Consider the following 15,778-nt stretch of genomic DNA (forward strand, 5'->3'; position numbering starts at 1 on the left):
ACATTGGAAATGAGCACAGGACATTTTCAATGGCTACAGTTTAGAGTTATCCCTCTGAACACTTGTGGAAAATTATTGCTGGAAATCTGTCCTGCAATATTCCCGGAACACAAATTATGAGTCTTTACAACAGCAATGTGTGTTTACAGAGTCTTTTATGGCCTGCAAGGGAAAAGAAACTGATTTATGCCCATTCTGTTCCATTCCACATGCACATGCATAAGTGCCCATCCATGCTTAAATACAAACATTAAAAGAGCATCAGAGAAACCGCTGAAGTGAAGCTAAGAAATGCTAGGCTGTGCCACCTGTGCAGATAAACCTTTTTCCTTTGCCACGCAGGTTGTGTCCGGGAAGTTTTAATTCCCTGACTGCCTGTTCTTCTTCCCAAGATTCTATGCTCTAAGAACAGATGCTGCTCATTTAGTTAATCATTAATCAATATTTTCATTTACCCAAATTATTCAAAATGGGGTCCAAAGTCTGTTCTGCCTTTGAAAATAAGATACAAGCTATTTTTATCAAATACATGTGAGGACTAAGTGTGTACAAATATTTGATGGTTTCTCTTCACTTTTAACTTCACTGTTAACCTTCTTCTCTTTAGCCTGGAGAAGAGGAGGCTCAGGGGGGACGTTTTTGCTGTCTACAACAACCTGAAGAGAGGTTGTAGCCAGGTGGTAGTTGGTCTGTTCTCCCAGGCAACCAGCAGAACAAGAAGACACAGTCTCAAGCTGTGCAGGGGGAAGTTTAGGCTGGTTATGAGGAGAAAGTTCCTCACAGAAAGAGTAATCATCCAGTGGAATGTGCTGCCCAGGGAGGTGGTGGAGTCCCTGTTCCTGGAGGTGTTCAAGAGGGGATTGGATGTGGCACTTGAAGCCATGTTCACTCGGTGTTAGGTAATACTTACCTGGCAGGGGAGACACCATGATCAGGCAGGTGGTTTTCCCAGGGCGAGGCTCATCCTTTGCACTCCGGGTGTGCTGACCCCTGCGATTTCCCCAAATGCGGGAAACTCGACTGCATAATTTGTGGTAGTGGGGGACTGCGTTCGCGCTCTCCCCTGTTTTTTTTCTGCTGGGAACTCAACACGGCAGAGAGGAGACAGTCTAGAAGGTTCTTAGAATGCATGGAGGACAGCTACTTATCCCAGGTGCTGCGAGAGCCTACCAGGGGCAAGGCTATGCTTGACCTCCTCTTCACCAACAGGGAAGGACTGGTGGGCGATGTGGTGGTTGGAGGGTGTTTGGGGTCCAGTGACCACGAGATAATTGAATTCTCGGTTTTTGGTCAAGCCAAGAGGGGCGGCAAGAAGACCTCCACTCTGGACTTCCGGAGGGCAGACTTTGGGTTACTCAAGGAACTAATTCAGAGGGTTCCTTGGGATAAAGCCCTTAGAAACAAAGGGGTCCAGGAGAGCTGGACCTACTTCAATGAAGAATTGTTGAAGGCTCAGGGACAGGCTGTGCCAATGTGCCGGAAGATGAGCCGCCGGGGCAGACGGCCAGCCTGGATGGTTCATGAACTTTTAATGGAACTGAGGGAAAAAAAGAGGGTGTATCACCTTTGGAAGAGAGGGGAGGCAACCCACAGAATGTTTAAGGATGTTGCTAGGTCTTGTAGGAAGAGAATTAGGGAGGCAAAAGCACACTTGGAGCTTAAACTGGCCTCTACTGTGAAGGACAACAAAAAGTCCTTCTATAAATACATTAATAGTAAGAGGAAGGGGAAGGACAACCTCCACTCCTTGGTGGATACGGAGGGGAACATTGTAACCAAGGATGAGGAAAAGGCAGAGATACTTAACACCTTCTTTGCCTCAATTTTTACTAGAAGGGCAGAACATCTTCCAGACAGCTGGCCTGCAGAGCTGGCAGAAGGAGCCAGGGAGCTGCACAGTTTCCCTATGTTCCATGAGGCGGTGGTTGGAACTCTCCTTAGCAGCTTGGATCCCCACAAGTCCATGGGACCAGATGGGATTCATCCTAGGGTGCTGAGAGAGCTGGCAGATGAGCTGGCCAAGCCACTCTCCATAATTTTCCAGCAGCCCTGGCTCACTGGCGAGGTCCCAGAGGACTGGAAGCTGGCCAACGTGGTGCCCATCCATAAGAAGGGCCGGTTGGATGAGCCAGGGAATTACAGGCCTGTCAGCCTGACCTCAGTGCCAGGCAAGATCATGGAACAGGTCATCCTGAGTGCAATAACACAACACTTACAGGATGGCCAAGGGATCAGGCCTAGCCAGCATGGATTCAGGAAGGGCAGGACCTGCCTGACCAACCTGATCTCCTTCTATGATCAGGTGACCCGCCTGGTGGATGTGGGGAGGCCTGTTGATGTAGTCTACCTGGACCTCAGCAAGGCCTTGGACACCGTCCCCCATAGCAAACTCCTGGCCAAGTTGTCAGCCTATGGCTTGGATGGGAGCACACTGCGATGGGTTAGGAACTGGCTGGAGGGCCGAGCCCAGAGAGTGGTGGTGAATGGTGCCACATCCAGCTGGCAGCCAGTCACTAGTGGTGTGCCCCAAGGATCAGTGCTGGGCCCTGTGCTCTTTAACATCTTTATTGATGATCTGGATGAGGGCATTGAGTCCATCATCAGTAAATTTGCTGACGACACCAAGCTGGGGGCAAGAGTTGATCTGCTGGAGGGTAGAGAGGCTCTGCAGAGGGACCTCGACAGGCTGGACAGATGGGCAGAATCCAACGGCATGAGATTTAACACATCCAAGTGCTGGGTTCTGCACATTGGCCACAACAACCCCATGCAGTGCTACAGGCTGGGGTCAGAGTGGCTGGAGAGCAGCCAGGCAGAGAGGGACCTGGGGGTGCTGGTTGATGGTAGGCTGAACATGAGCCTGCAGTGTGCCCAGGCAGCCAAGAGGGCCAATGGCATCCTGGCCTGCATCAAGAACAGTGTGGCCAGCAGGAGCAGGGAGGTCATTCTGCCCCTGTACACTGCACTGGTTAGGCCACACCTCGAGTACTGTGTCCAGTTCTGGGCCCCTCAGTTTAGTTTAGGAAGGATGTTGACTTGCTGGAACGAGTCCAGAGAAGAGCAACAAAGTTGGTGAGGGGTTTGGAACACAAGCCCTATGAGGAGAGGCTGAGGGAGCTGGGGTTGTTCAGCCTGGAGAAGAGGAGACTCAGGGGTGACCTTATCACTCTCTACAAGTACCTGAAGGGAGGTTGTAGACTGGCTGATGATGGTCTCTTCTCCCAGGCACCCAGTACCAGAACAAGAAGACACAGTCTCAGGCTGCACCAGGGGAGGTTCAGGTTGGATGTTAGGAAGAAGTTCTATACAGAAAGAGTGATTGCGCTATGGAATGGGTTGCCCGGGGAGGTGGTGGTGTCGCCGTCATTGAAGGTGTTCAGAAGGAGACTTGATGGGGTGCTTGGTGCCATGGGTTAGCTGTTTGGGTGGGTTGGATTGGTTGATGGGTTGGACACGATGATCTTGAAGGTCTCTTCCAACCTGGTTTGGTTTATTCTAATAAAGGTTTATTCTAATAAAGGTAATAGGTTGGACTTCATGATCACTGAGGCCTTTTCCAAACTGGTTGATTCTGTGATTCTATGATAGCACAAAGAGATGGTCACAGTACATTAAAGGTTGGAAAGGACCTCCAGAGATCATCCAGCCCAACCTCCCTGCCACAGCAAGATCACTTAGGGTAGTCCACACAAGGATGCAACCAGGTGGGTTTTAAAATCTCCAGAGAAGGCGGCTACACAACCTCTCTGAGCAGCCTGTTCCAGTGCTCCATCACCCTCACTGTGAAGAAGTTTCTCCTCATGTTGAGGTGAAATTTTCTATGTTCAAGCTTGAACCTTTTGTTTAAATTGGCTAAATATCAGCTCCCAGATTGTCCTGCAGCAAGTATTCTGCCATTAGGTAACAGCTAACTAAGCAGGCAGAACACCTTACTGCAAGTACACCTTTTGCTTCAGGACAGACAGGATAGGATAGGATAGGATAGGATAGGATAGGATAGGATAGGATAGGATAGGATAGGATAGGATAGGATAGACCAGGTTGGAAGAGACCTTTGAGATCATCGAGTCCAATGTATCACCCAACACCATCTAATCAACTAAACCATAGCACTGAGCACCCTATCCAGTCTCTTCCTAAACACATTGAGTGATGGTGACCCCACCACCTCCCTGGGCAGCCCATTCCAATGGGCAATCTCTCTTTCCATGAAGAACTTCTTCCTAACATCCAGCCTAAACTTCCCCTGGCACAGCTTGAGACTGTGTCCTCTTGTTCTGGTGCTGGTTGCCTGGGAGAAGAGACCAACCCCCACCTGGCTACAACCTCCATTCAGGTAGTTGTAGGCAGCAATAAGATCTCATCTGGTCCAGCTTACCAAAGAACAGGGTGGATTATCTTAGCCATTTAGCAAACAACTGATGAATCCTGGCTATCTCAAACAGTTTGGAAATGCAGAAGGAAAAATTCATTCTTCCCCTTTCCTGGCTATGACTCTTAACCAGTAAACCACAATATGCCTTTCTTCAGGTCTGCTCTCCTTGTGGCTCTCTAAGTGGTTGCTCACGGCCTGCCTGACAGAAAGAGTGGAATTTCCTTCCTCTCCACCCCGCATGGTTTGGATACACTGTGTTGTTGCAGGGTATGGGAAGAGGAGGTTGAAACCTTTCTCAGGCTAAAACTGCTCTGCAACTGCAGTTCTGAGCTTCTCAGGACACTGCTGTAACCATGGGTCCATTATGTAAAAGATGAGTGTTGGCAGCTCCTCTCCTGGTAGGTGTTGTGGTGGTTTGAGAGAGAAGGCCTAGCTTTCTCTCCCCCACAAAGAGGAAAAAAAAACCAAAGCTAACTCAGCCGGAGAAGCAGAAGGAATGCTATATTTTACAATCAATGTGGAAAAGCAGCTTAGATATACAATTTATACAGTATTTACAATATATATACAAAAATATACAGCAAAGTAAAAAAAACAAAAAAGAATACAGGAACGAAATTCCCTCCTCCGCAGTAGGGTTCATCCCCTGTACCCTCTTCTCTCCCCCTACCTCCATTTTTTCCCAAAAAGGGCTAGAAAGAGAGAAAAAGGCAGTTATAATAAAGCAGAATTCTAGTAGGCCTATTAGTAGGATTAGTTGCTTATCTATTCAAGGTCGCTCTGGCAAGGAGCCCAGAAGCAGGCAAGCTGGAAGACAGAAGGAAAGGGACGAACTGAGAAAAAATTCCAGCTGCGCTAAAACTGAAAACTGCATTCTACCAATCTACCAATGAAATTAGTTTAGAATATCTGATTGTTTTTGTTATTATTCCAAAACATTCAGCCAGAGTGACCCAGCACTGTCCCTTTCTAAAAGATACAGCCTCAAACGGTCACAGTCCACCCCATCTAAACAATTTCATTGGCTGTTCATACGATACATCCAATCTAAAACAATATTTACAGTTCGTAAGTAAAGTTCATAGTCCATTCTGGCTATCTTCAGATGTAGATGATTCAACAGTCCAAGAAAATCAGGAAATTAGAAAAATGGAAAACAGTTCATTTCTTTGCTGACGAAGCAAAGAAAAGGAAAACAGGGATTCTCAGGGTCTCTTAGTTGACTCAGGGCTCTCAGGGTTCTCAGGGTTCGTGCACCATAGATTCCTCGTTGATTCTTCCTGTACAACATTTTGAAATGAAACTCTTTCAGCTAAAGTTAAATTTCTTTGTGAAATACATTGAATTTCACCATTCTCTTGCATTACCCAATAAGTGTGACCTGGACCTTCAGCGGAAACCACCCCTCGGACAGGTTTAGCCTCTCCTGAGGGCAAAAATACCCAAACAGTTTTACCTAACAGATTCTTTTCTCTAACAACAGGAACTCTATCACCTCCTACTTTCTGTAGCAGATCTGAATGTGCCGGTCCAGCTCGATTCACTGAACCTCTACTATTTACCAGCCAGGTAGCTTGTGCTAAATGTTTTTCCCAGTTTTCAAAGATCCACCTCCCATGGCTTTAAGAGTGGTCTTCAACAAACCGTTGTAGCATTCAATCTTCCCTGCAGCTGGTGCATAGTAAGGAATGTGGAATATCCACTCAATACCATGCTCTTTTGCCCAGTTCTTTACAAGATTGTTCTTGAAATGAGTTCCGTTATCTGACTCAATCCTCTCTGGAGTTCCGTGTCTCCACAGGATCTGTCCCTCCAGACCGAGATGGTGTTGCGTGCAGTTTCCAACCATCCAGTGTTTGCCTCTACCATAGTAAGCACGTATTGCTTACCAGAACAAGAACGTGGTAGAGTGATATAGTCAATCTGCCAAACTTAAGCATACTTATACTTGAACCATCTGTCACCATACCACAAGGGCTTAATTCGCTTTGCCATCTTAATAGCAGCACAAATGTCACAGCCATGGATAACTTGTGTGATAGCATCCATGGAAATGTCTATGGATCTGTCACGAGCCCATTGGTATGTTGCATCTCTGCCTTGATGTCCTGACGAATCATGAGCCCACCGAGCTAAGAATATCTCACCTTACACTTCCACCTCCGCTTATTTCCAACGAGATGACAGGAACCATCTGTGAACACAGCATATTTCTTTTCGTCATCAGAAAGGTCATTGTAAGGAGGAGCTTCCTCAGCACGAGTGACTCTCACCTCTGGAGGTTTAGCACAGTTGGTACCTTCAGGCCAACTTGAGATCACCTCCACTAGACCAGGTCTCTCAAGATTTCCCATTCGAGCTCTCTGTGTTATCAGAGCCATCCACTTAGACCAGGTTGAGCCTGTGGCATGATGTGGTGTGGAACCTTTGCCTTTGAACATCCAATTCAAAACTGGTAATCTGGGAGCTAAGAGAAGTTGTGATTCAGTTCCAACTACTTCAGAAGATGCTTTTACTCCTTCATAGGCAGCTAGAATCTCATTTTCTGTTGGAGTATAATTAGCCTCTGAACCTCTGTAACCTCAACTCCAGAAACCAAGAGGTCGTCCACGTGTCTCACCTGGAGCTTTTTGCCACAAGCACCAGGTTGGACCATTGTCACTTGCAGCCGTGTACAAAATGTTCTTAATGTCTGGACCATCTTGGACAGGTCCCAGACCCACTGCTTGAACTACCTCGTGCTTTATCTGGTCAAAGGCTGCTTGTTGTTCAGGTCCCCAGTGGAAACTGTTTCTCTTTCGAGTCACATCATACAGAGGTTTCACAATCTGATTGTATCCATTAATGTGCAGTCTCCAAAATCCCACTATCCCCAAGAAACCTAGGGTTTCTTGCTTGTTTGTGGGATTTGCCATGGTAGAGACTCTATTTACCACAGCCACTGGAATATGTCGGCGTCCATGTTGCCATCGTACCCCCAGAAACTGATTCTCTTTGGTAGGTCCTTTATCCTTGTCTCGCTTGATGGTGAAACCTGCATTCAGAAGATCGTCAATGATTTTGTCACCTTTCTCGAAGACTTCCTCATCAGTTTTACCACAGACGATAATATCATTGATGAAGTGGATGTGTTCTGGAGCACCACCTTTCTCCAGAGCATCATGGATCACTGCATGAGAGATGCTTGAGCTGTGGATCCAGCCCATTGGCAGTCTGTTGAAAGTGTACTGGATTCCTCTCCAGGTGAAAGCAAACTGAGGCCTGCATTCCTCTGCTATGCGAATAGAGAAAAATGCATTAGCAATGTCTATGGTAGCATACCATTTGGCCTCTTTGGATTCCAGCTCATTCTGAAGTTCCATCATGTCTGGTACTGCTGCACTCATAGGTGGTGTTACTTCATCCAGGGCTCGGTAGTCTACCGTCAGACGCCAGTCTCCATCCAGGCAATTTAATGTCCTGTATCTTGTGTTGTCCCACAACTGCAGATTCATCAGAAAGCTCAGGTCTAGCAGATAGCTTCAGTCTTTGTCCATCAATTTCTACAGATGCTGCTCCAAAAGCCCATTTGTAACCTCTAGGGTCTTTGAAACGCCCTTCTGTCAGAAAATCAATTCCCAAAATACAAGGTGCGTCAGGTCCGGTCACAACTGTATGCTTCCTCCATTGTTTACCACTTAAACTTATATTAACCTCCACCTTACTTAACTCTTGAGATCCACCAGTGACTCCCAGAATAGTTATAGACTCTGATCCCTGATAATTTGATGGCATTATGGTGCACTGAGCTCCTGTGTCAACCAAGGCCCTGTACTTCCGAAATTGTGTAGTTATAGGCCACTGGATATACACATTCCAATAGATTCTGTTATCTCTATTATCCCTCTCCTCCCCCTGGCGGAAGGCAGGGCCCCCCTAGTTATGGGGAACATGCCTACAAGTGCATCGAGCACAGTGTGCAGTGTTATAGCTGGAGCCGCTGTTGGAGCTATTGTAGTTGTTCTGGGGAACTGTGGAAGTAACAGCTACCCTTCTGACATTGCTACCTCGGGTTCTGCCACTTTGCAATTCCTTTAGTCTCCTGAAAAGATTAGAAGTTGGTTGACCATCCCATCTGTTCATGTTCTCACCAAACTGATCACGCAGAATTATCCAAATAGTCCTACGTGACTGCCTTGGTGGTCTGTTTTGATTTGATCTGTTTTGGAATTACCTCCTTGGAGGGCGTCTATTCCTCACAGATGAAACCTGTATCCACCTGGAGGAAGAATTGGAATTATCTCTTTGTGCCAATTGGGATATGGAATCTTTCAGCTCTTTCATGCAATTCTCAATTTTTCCAGACTGAGTTTCAATGGCTAAAACCAAGGAAACACGTGTCATGCTATCCTCCAATTTTCCCATTTGATCAGCAAATTGGCTAACCGTAGGAGAAGCTCCACCATAATTTCTTGACACAATTCTGCTTGCCAGAATGTTTGCATAATTAGAAGGAGCAAGCTTGATGAGCTTTTTAGCAAGACCAATACCCACAGGAATATCATCAGGATTCAGAGTTTCATGGTCACCATAGAGTATCTCTCTAACAGCAAATTCTCTCAAGCGCTTAATTCCCTCATCTATGGTAGTCCAGGGCTTAGGATTCCATGGAAGATCATCTCGGGTAGGGTATCTCAGGGTGACTGCCATTAAAAGGCGTATCCACAGATTGGCCTTACAGAGAGCCTTGCCTAGATGTCTATCTATTCCATTATCCCTTGAGAGAGTTCCTAATTGAGCTGCTGACTTGTCTCCAACTATTAGAGCTGGAGCACCTGTATCATAACATCTACTAAGCCAAGATAGAACTGGCTTTTTATCTGCTCTGATGTTATCTTTATGGATGTTTCTAAGTTCTTCGCGAGGTGAAGAACATTCAGAAATGTCATCTCCCTGTCCATCTACCACATCTTCCTCAACTTGTTGTCCCCATAATCCTGTTGTCACTCTCCTAAGGATCTCTTTAAGCTGAGAACCACCACTGCTAGCTCCTGTCCTAGCTGCATCTTTGTCCTGTTTTGATCTCACTAGTTCAGCTAGATCTTCAAAACAAACCTCCTCTTTCTCCTCAGCAGGATCTTTTCTACTAGAGGGTCCCTCACCAGGATCAGTCTCCTGCTCTTCTCCTCCATTAGCTCCTGGATCAGCTTTGGTCTTTCCACTTCTAGTCTTTAAAACTGCTACTTGCTTAATTGGAGCTGTGTTTGAATTTACAGCCACCTTGACAGAAGCTGACAGGTTTTGAGACAGATCAGCTGCTGTGGGAGTGGCTTCTGGTCCTGCTGTGCTAGGAGGAGGAAATGACCTTGCCTCGTTAATGGCCGAAGAAGAAGAAGGAGGGGGAGGCACCATGTTGGCAGCTGCCGCTGCCCCTGGCAGCTTGCCAGAATCAGCAACAAAACTGTTCAAAGCAGCTTTTCCAATTGACTTTTAAACTTTATCTTTAACCGACACAGATTCTCCACTCTCCGCATCACTAGACGTCTCTGGGGCTGACCCAGAGGAATGCCTCTTCTTCTTTGATCTATGCTTAATCTATGCAGCAACCTGAGCTGGGTTAGGAACTGGCTGGAGGCAGAGCCCAGAGAGTCGTGGTGAATGATGTCACATCCAGCTGGTGGCCAGTCACTAGTGGTGTGCCCCAAGGATCAGTGCTGGGCCCCATGCTTTTTAACGTCTTTATTGATGATCTGGATGAGGGCATTGAGTCCATCATCAGTAAATTTGCTGACGACACCAAGCTGGGGGCAAGAGTTGATCTGCTAGAGGGTAGAGAGGCTTTGCAGAGGGACCTGGACAGATGGGCAGAATCCAACAGCATGAGATTTAACACATGATATATCTCTTTTTTTTAACTGCGCATTAAAACTAGAAGGAAGAGAGGAAAGGATATTGCTGGCATGAAAGGATATTGCTGGCATTGATTCATTCACATAGAAGTGATAATTCTCTAAAAATCAAGAGATGGTCAGTGGAGAAGTATATTTCTTTGTGTATACACAGAAATGCTCCCAACCACCTACAGCATAATTTACCAGTACAGCTTTACTACCAGAGGTGATTCTTCACACAGAATATAACTGAGTAGTGAATATTTTATTTTTGCTGCAGAGTGCTTTGGATCCTAAAAGCCTACAGGGTTAGACTGAAGAAGTTCCTGGAAGAGAAATTCATGGAAAGCTATTAAACAGGAAATTAAAAACCTTGTTCAGCCAAGAGCCAGTATATTGTGCTCACTGTCTGCTAACTTCATTACTATGCTGTCCCTAAAATATTCACCTCTATTCCTGGTCGGAGATGACCAGTTGAGGTTCAGCTACACAGACCTTTGTTTCTAATTTCTATATTTAGATAAGCTCCTTGAGCGTTAAGAAATTAAAGTGCATTGAAAATGTGTTTAAAATCCAAAGCAAAACAGACTTTTCCTGTGTGTCATTCCTGCCCTCAATCATGTTGCCACACCACGGTGTACAGCAATGAAGCTATTGAAATTCTACCAGTGACAGACATTTATGCATTGTTCAAGATAAATTTAACATCTAGAAAAGGCAGAATAATTCTTTCAGGTCCTTAAAACTCAGCTGTGGAAATAGCACAGGTTTGTGTCAAGCCTTTCTTTGGCTTTGTTGCTTCAAATTGCATAAATGCAAATCATCTACTGGCAAGGCAAAGGTATCAGATCTGTAGACTGGGCTGTCCTGCCTCATTAACAATGAGAAGCAGTGCTGTGTGGTGGTACAGGACAGAAATAATATAAAGATGACTGGTCACCAGAAACTGTTCCATTTCTTATTCACTTTTATAAGAAGAGAAAAGGATAGACAGACTGAGTTCAAAAACTCTCCAATTTTGTACTTCACTTTCAGAGAAGAAAGAGACAGGGCTTTGTCTGAAATACTCACCCTCTGTCATCCAGTGCAGCCAGATGAAGAAGTAACTTGACTCAAAGACAGGAGTAAGCAAGAGACATCAATCAGGTTTTTTTATAAAAAAGGGAAGAAAGGATTGTGTCTTAGAAAGGATCAACATTTCCTCATGTGTAGTCAATGAAAAAGCTCACCCTTATTGACTTGATCCAAAAGATGATGCAGTGTGACAGGCTGTCTCGGTCCGGAGAGGGAAAGAGACTCAGTTCTTTTGAATATTCCTGTGTTGGAAATTAGAGGCACAAATGAGGCCAAAATATCGACAGCGAGACTATTTATTAAATAAATAAAGTGGAAATAAGAAGGGGAGAGGGAGAAAATAGAGAGGGAGAGAGAGAAGAGAGAGAAGAGGAATTATATTACCGCACCCCTCACCCCCCAAGACAGTCTGAGTCTGAGGAGGAAAGGTGCTGCAGGAGATGTTGGGTCTGTAGAGATGAGTCTGAGGCTTTGGCTGGAGAAGAGATGTGGTCCTCTGGGCAGCCTCTTCAGCTCCATGAGTTGCAGCAGGCGGAACCCTGTCATCTTCAACATCTTCATCGATGATCTGGATGAGGGGGTCGAGTCAGTCATCAGCAAGTTTGCAGATGACACCAAGTTAGGGGCAGATGTTAGTCAGTTAGAGGGTAGAAAGGCTCTGCAGAGGGACCTCGACTGACTGGACAGATGGGCAGAGTCCAATGGGATGTCATTCAACAAGTCCAAGTGCCGAGTGCTGCACTTTGGCTGCGGCAATCCCATGCAGAGCTACAGGCTGGGGTCGGAGTGGCTGGAGAGCTCCCAAACAGAGAGGGACCTGGGTGTGCTGATCGACAGCCACCTGAATATGAGCCAGCAGTGTGCCCAGGTGGCCAGGAGGGCCAATGGCATCCTGGCCTGTATTAGGAATAGTGTGGCCAGCAGGAGCAGGGAGGTCATTGTGCCCCTGTACTCTGCTTTGGCTGGCCGCACCTTGAGTCCTGTGTCCAGTTCTGGGCCCCTCAGTTTAAGAAGGACATCGAAACCCTTGAATGTGTCCAGAGAAGGGCAACAAGGCTGGTGAGAGGCCTTGAACACAAGCCCTATGAGGAGAGGCTTAGGGAGCTGGGATTGTTTAGCCTGGAGAAGAGGAGGCTCAGGGGAGACCTTATTGCCCTCTACAACTACCTGAAAGGTGGTTGTAGCCAGGAAGGGGCTGGTCTCTTCTCCCAGGCAACCAGCACCAGAACAAGGGGACACAGTCTCAAGCTGCGCCAGGGGAGGTTTAGACTCAAGGTGAGGAGGAAATTCTTCACCGAGCAAGTCGTTCGTCATTGGAACGGGTTGCCCAGGGAGGTGGTTGAGTCATCGTCCCTGGAGGCGTTCAAGAGGAGATTGGCCGTGGCACTTGGTGCCATGGTCTAGTCATGGGGTCTGTGTTGATAGGTTGGACTCGATGATCCTCGAGGTCCTTTCCAACCTAAGTTATACTGTGATACTGTGATACTGTAACTTAGGACACGGAGATAGGGTTCAGTCTGCTTCTTCCAGGCTCCATGGGCTCTTTTCTCCGGAGCAGCATTGTCCCGGCCTTTCCCATCTCTCGTGCTTTCTTTCTCAGCGGCATTGTCCTGTGTTTTCCTTCAGCGTTTTTCTTCTAAGTAGCCAGTAGTGGCCTCTACTGTGAAGGACAACAAAAAGTCCTTCTATAAATACATTAATAGTAAGAGGAAGGGGAAGGAAAACCTCCACTCCTTGGTGGATACGGAGGGGAACATTGTAACCAAGGATAAGGAAAAGGCAGAGATACTTAACACCTTCTTTGCCTCAATTTTTACTAGAAGGGCAGAACGTCTTCCTGACAGCTGGCCTGCAGAGCTGGCAGAAGGAGCCAGGGAGCTGCACAGTTTCCCTATGTTCCATGAGGCGGTAGTTGGAACTCTCCTTAGCAGCTTGGATCCCCACAAGTCCATGGGACCAGATGGGATTCATCCTAGGGTGCTGAGAGAGCTGGCAGATGAGCTGGCCAAGCCACTCTCCATAATTTTCCAGCAGTCCTGGCTCACTGGCGAGGTCCCAGAGGACTGGAAGCTGGCCAACGTGGTGCCCATCCATAAGAAGGGCCGGTTGGATGAGCCAGGGAATTATAGGTCTGTCAGCCTGACCTCAGTGCCAGGCAAGATCATGGAACAGGTCATCCTGAGTTCAATAACACAACACTTACAGGATGGCCAAGGGATCAGGCCTAGCCAGCATGGATTTAGGAAGGGCAGGTCCTGCCTGACCAACCTGATCTCCTTCTATGATCAGGTGACCCGCCTGGTGGATGTGGGGAGGCCTGTTGATGTAGTCTACCTGGACCTCAGCAAGGCCTTTGACACCGTCCCCCATAGCAAACTGCTGGCCAAGCTGTCAGCCCATGGCTTGGACGGGAGCACACTGCGATGGGTTAGGAACTGGCTGGAGGGCCGAGCCCAGAGAGTGGTGGTGAATGGTGCCACATCCAGCTGGCAGCCAGTCACTAGTGGTGTGCCCCAAGGATCAGTGCTGGGCCCTGTGCTCTTTAACATCTTTATTGATGATCTGGATGAGGGCATTGAGTCCATCATCAGTAAATTTGCTGACGACACCAAGCTGGGGGCAAGAGTTGATCTGCTGGAGGGTAGAGAGGCTCTGCAGAGGGACCTCGACAGGCTGGACAGATGGGCAGAATCCAACGGCATGAGATTTAACACATCCAAATGCCGGGTTCTGCACATTGGCCACAACAACCCCATGCAGTGCTACAGGCTGGGGTCAGAGTGGCTAGAGAGCAGCCAGGCAGAGAGGGACCTGGGGGTGCTGGTTGATGGTAGGCTTAACATGAGCCTGCAGTGTGCCCAGGCAGCCAAGAGGGCCAATGGCATCCTGGCCTGCATCAAGAACACTGTGGCCAGCAGGAGCAGGGAGGTCATTCTGCCCCTGTACACTGCACTGGTTAGGCCACACCTCGAGTACTGTGTCCAGTTCTGGGCCCCTCAGTTTAGGAAGGATGTTGACTTGCTGGAACGAGTCCAGAGAAGAGCAACAAAGTTGGTGAGGGGTTTGGAACACAAGCCCTATGAGGAGAGGCTGAGGGAGCTGGGGCTGCTTAGCCTGGAGAAGAGGAGACTTAGGGGTGACCTTATCACTCTCTACAACTACCTGAAGGGAGGTTGTAGACAGGCTGATGATGGTCTCTTCTCCCAGGCACCCAGTACCAGAACAAGAGGACACAGTCTCAAGCTGCGCCAGGGGAGGTTCAGGTTGGATGTTAGGAAGAAGTTCTATACAGAAAGAGTGATTGCGCTATGGAATGGGTTGCCCGGGGAGGTGGTGGAGTCGCCGTCATTGAAGGTGTTCAGAAGGAGACTTGATGGGGTGCTTGGTGCCATGGGTTAGCTGTTTGGGTGGGTTGGATTGGTTGATGGGTTGGATGCGATGATCTTGAAGGTCTCTTCCAACCTGGTTTGGTTTATTCTAGCAGTTTATTCTAGTCCTTAGGTATGAGTCCAAGTGTTGTCCCGCAGGAATTCCGGGGCCAGGAAATCATATTGTTCCCCAGGAAATCTGAATCCATTGTGTCACTCTTTCCACGGTACTTGATGGGTGAAGATTATCTTGTCCTGAAAGCATGGTGGCTGGGTCCTTGGGCCATTGTTGTAGGCCAGCTGCAGTCCAGTGTTATCATGATGCAATTGCAAGGTGAGTTGCATCCAGGATTGGTAGACAGTATTCCTACATGATCTTTGTACCTTCCTTCCAGTGGCTCTGCCCAACACATACCAGCTATTGTCTGGGCAAGCAGCAAGTGATTTTATCTTTGTTGAGTCACACCAGTAGATCCAACTTTTAGTCTCTCACAAAGGCCTAATTAATAGATTCAAATCAAAGGCTCAGAATGTGCGTAAATTCACCCAGAATAAGAATATAATGTAGTTCTAAAATCAGAGAGAGTGCCAAAGGGACGAGTAGTGGTCTTGCTTGACTTCAAGGGAATTTATAATGAGATAGTGTCGTGGGTTGAGAGAGGAGGACTAGCATTCTCTCCCCCACAAAGAGGGAAAAAAAAAAACACAGCGAACTCAGCCGGAGAAGCGGAAGGAATGCTATATTTTACAAGCAATGCGGAAAGGCAGGTTAGATATACAATATATACAGTATTTACAATATATGTACAGAAATATACAGCAAGGGAAAAAAAAATAAATACAGGAATGAAATTCCCTCCTCCTGACAGAGGAGGGTTCCCCCCCTGTACCCCCGTCTCTCCCACTGCCTCCCTTTTTTCCCAAACAGGTTTAGAAAGAGAGAAAAAGGCAGTTTTTAAGAAAGAAGAATTTCAGTAGGCCTCATGCAGGATTAGTGCTTATCTTTATCCAAGGTTGCTCTGGGCTTTTGGAGTAGCTTCTATAGAAATTGATGGACAAAAACTAAAGCTGTCTGCCAGACCCGAGCTTTC

The 15,778-nt window shown here is 47.2% G+C and overlaps 1 non-coding gene across 1 annotated transcript; it reads left to right on the forward strand.

Annotated features, from left to right (window-relative positions):
• The first annotated feature begins 902 nt into the window (after window positions 1-902).
• LOC137443532 (U1 spliceosomal RNA) lies at window positions 903-1,066 on the forward strand. The gene has a single exon (XR_010987914.1). It is a non-coding gene; the product is annotated as a U1 spliceosomal RNA (small nuclear RNA).
• Window positions 1,067-15,778: the final 14,712 nt, after the last annotated feature.

Source organism: Melanerpes formicivorus, unplaced genomic scaffold, assembly GCF_026170545.1.
Source record: "Melanerpes formicivorus ecotype bairdi unplaced genomic scaffold, bMelFor1.0.p_v2 SCAF_9, whole genome shotgun sequence".
In the NCBI taxonomy this organism is placed as follows: Eukaryota; Metazoa; Chordata; class Aves; order Piciformes; family Picidae; genus Melanerpes; species Melanerpes formicivorus.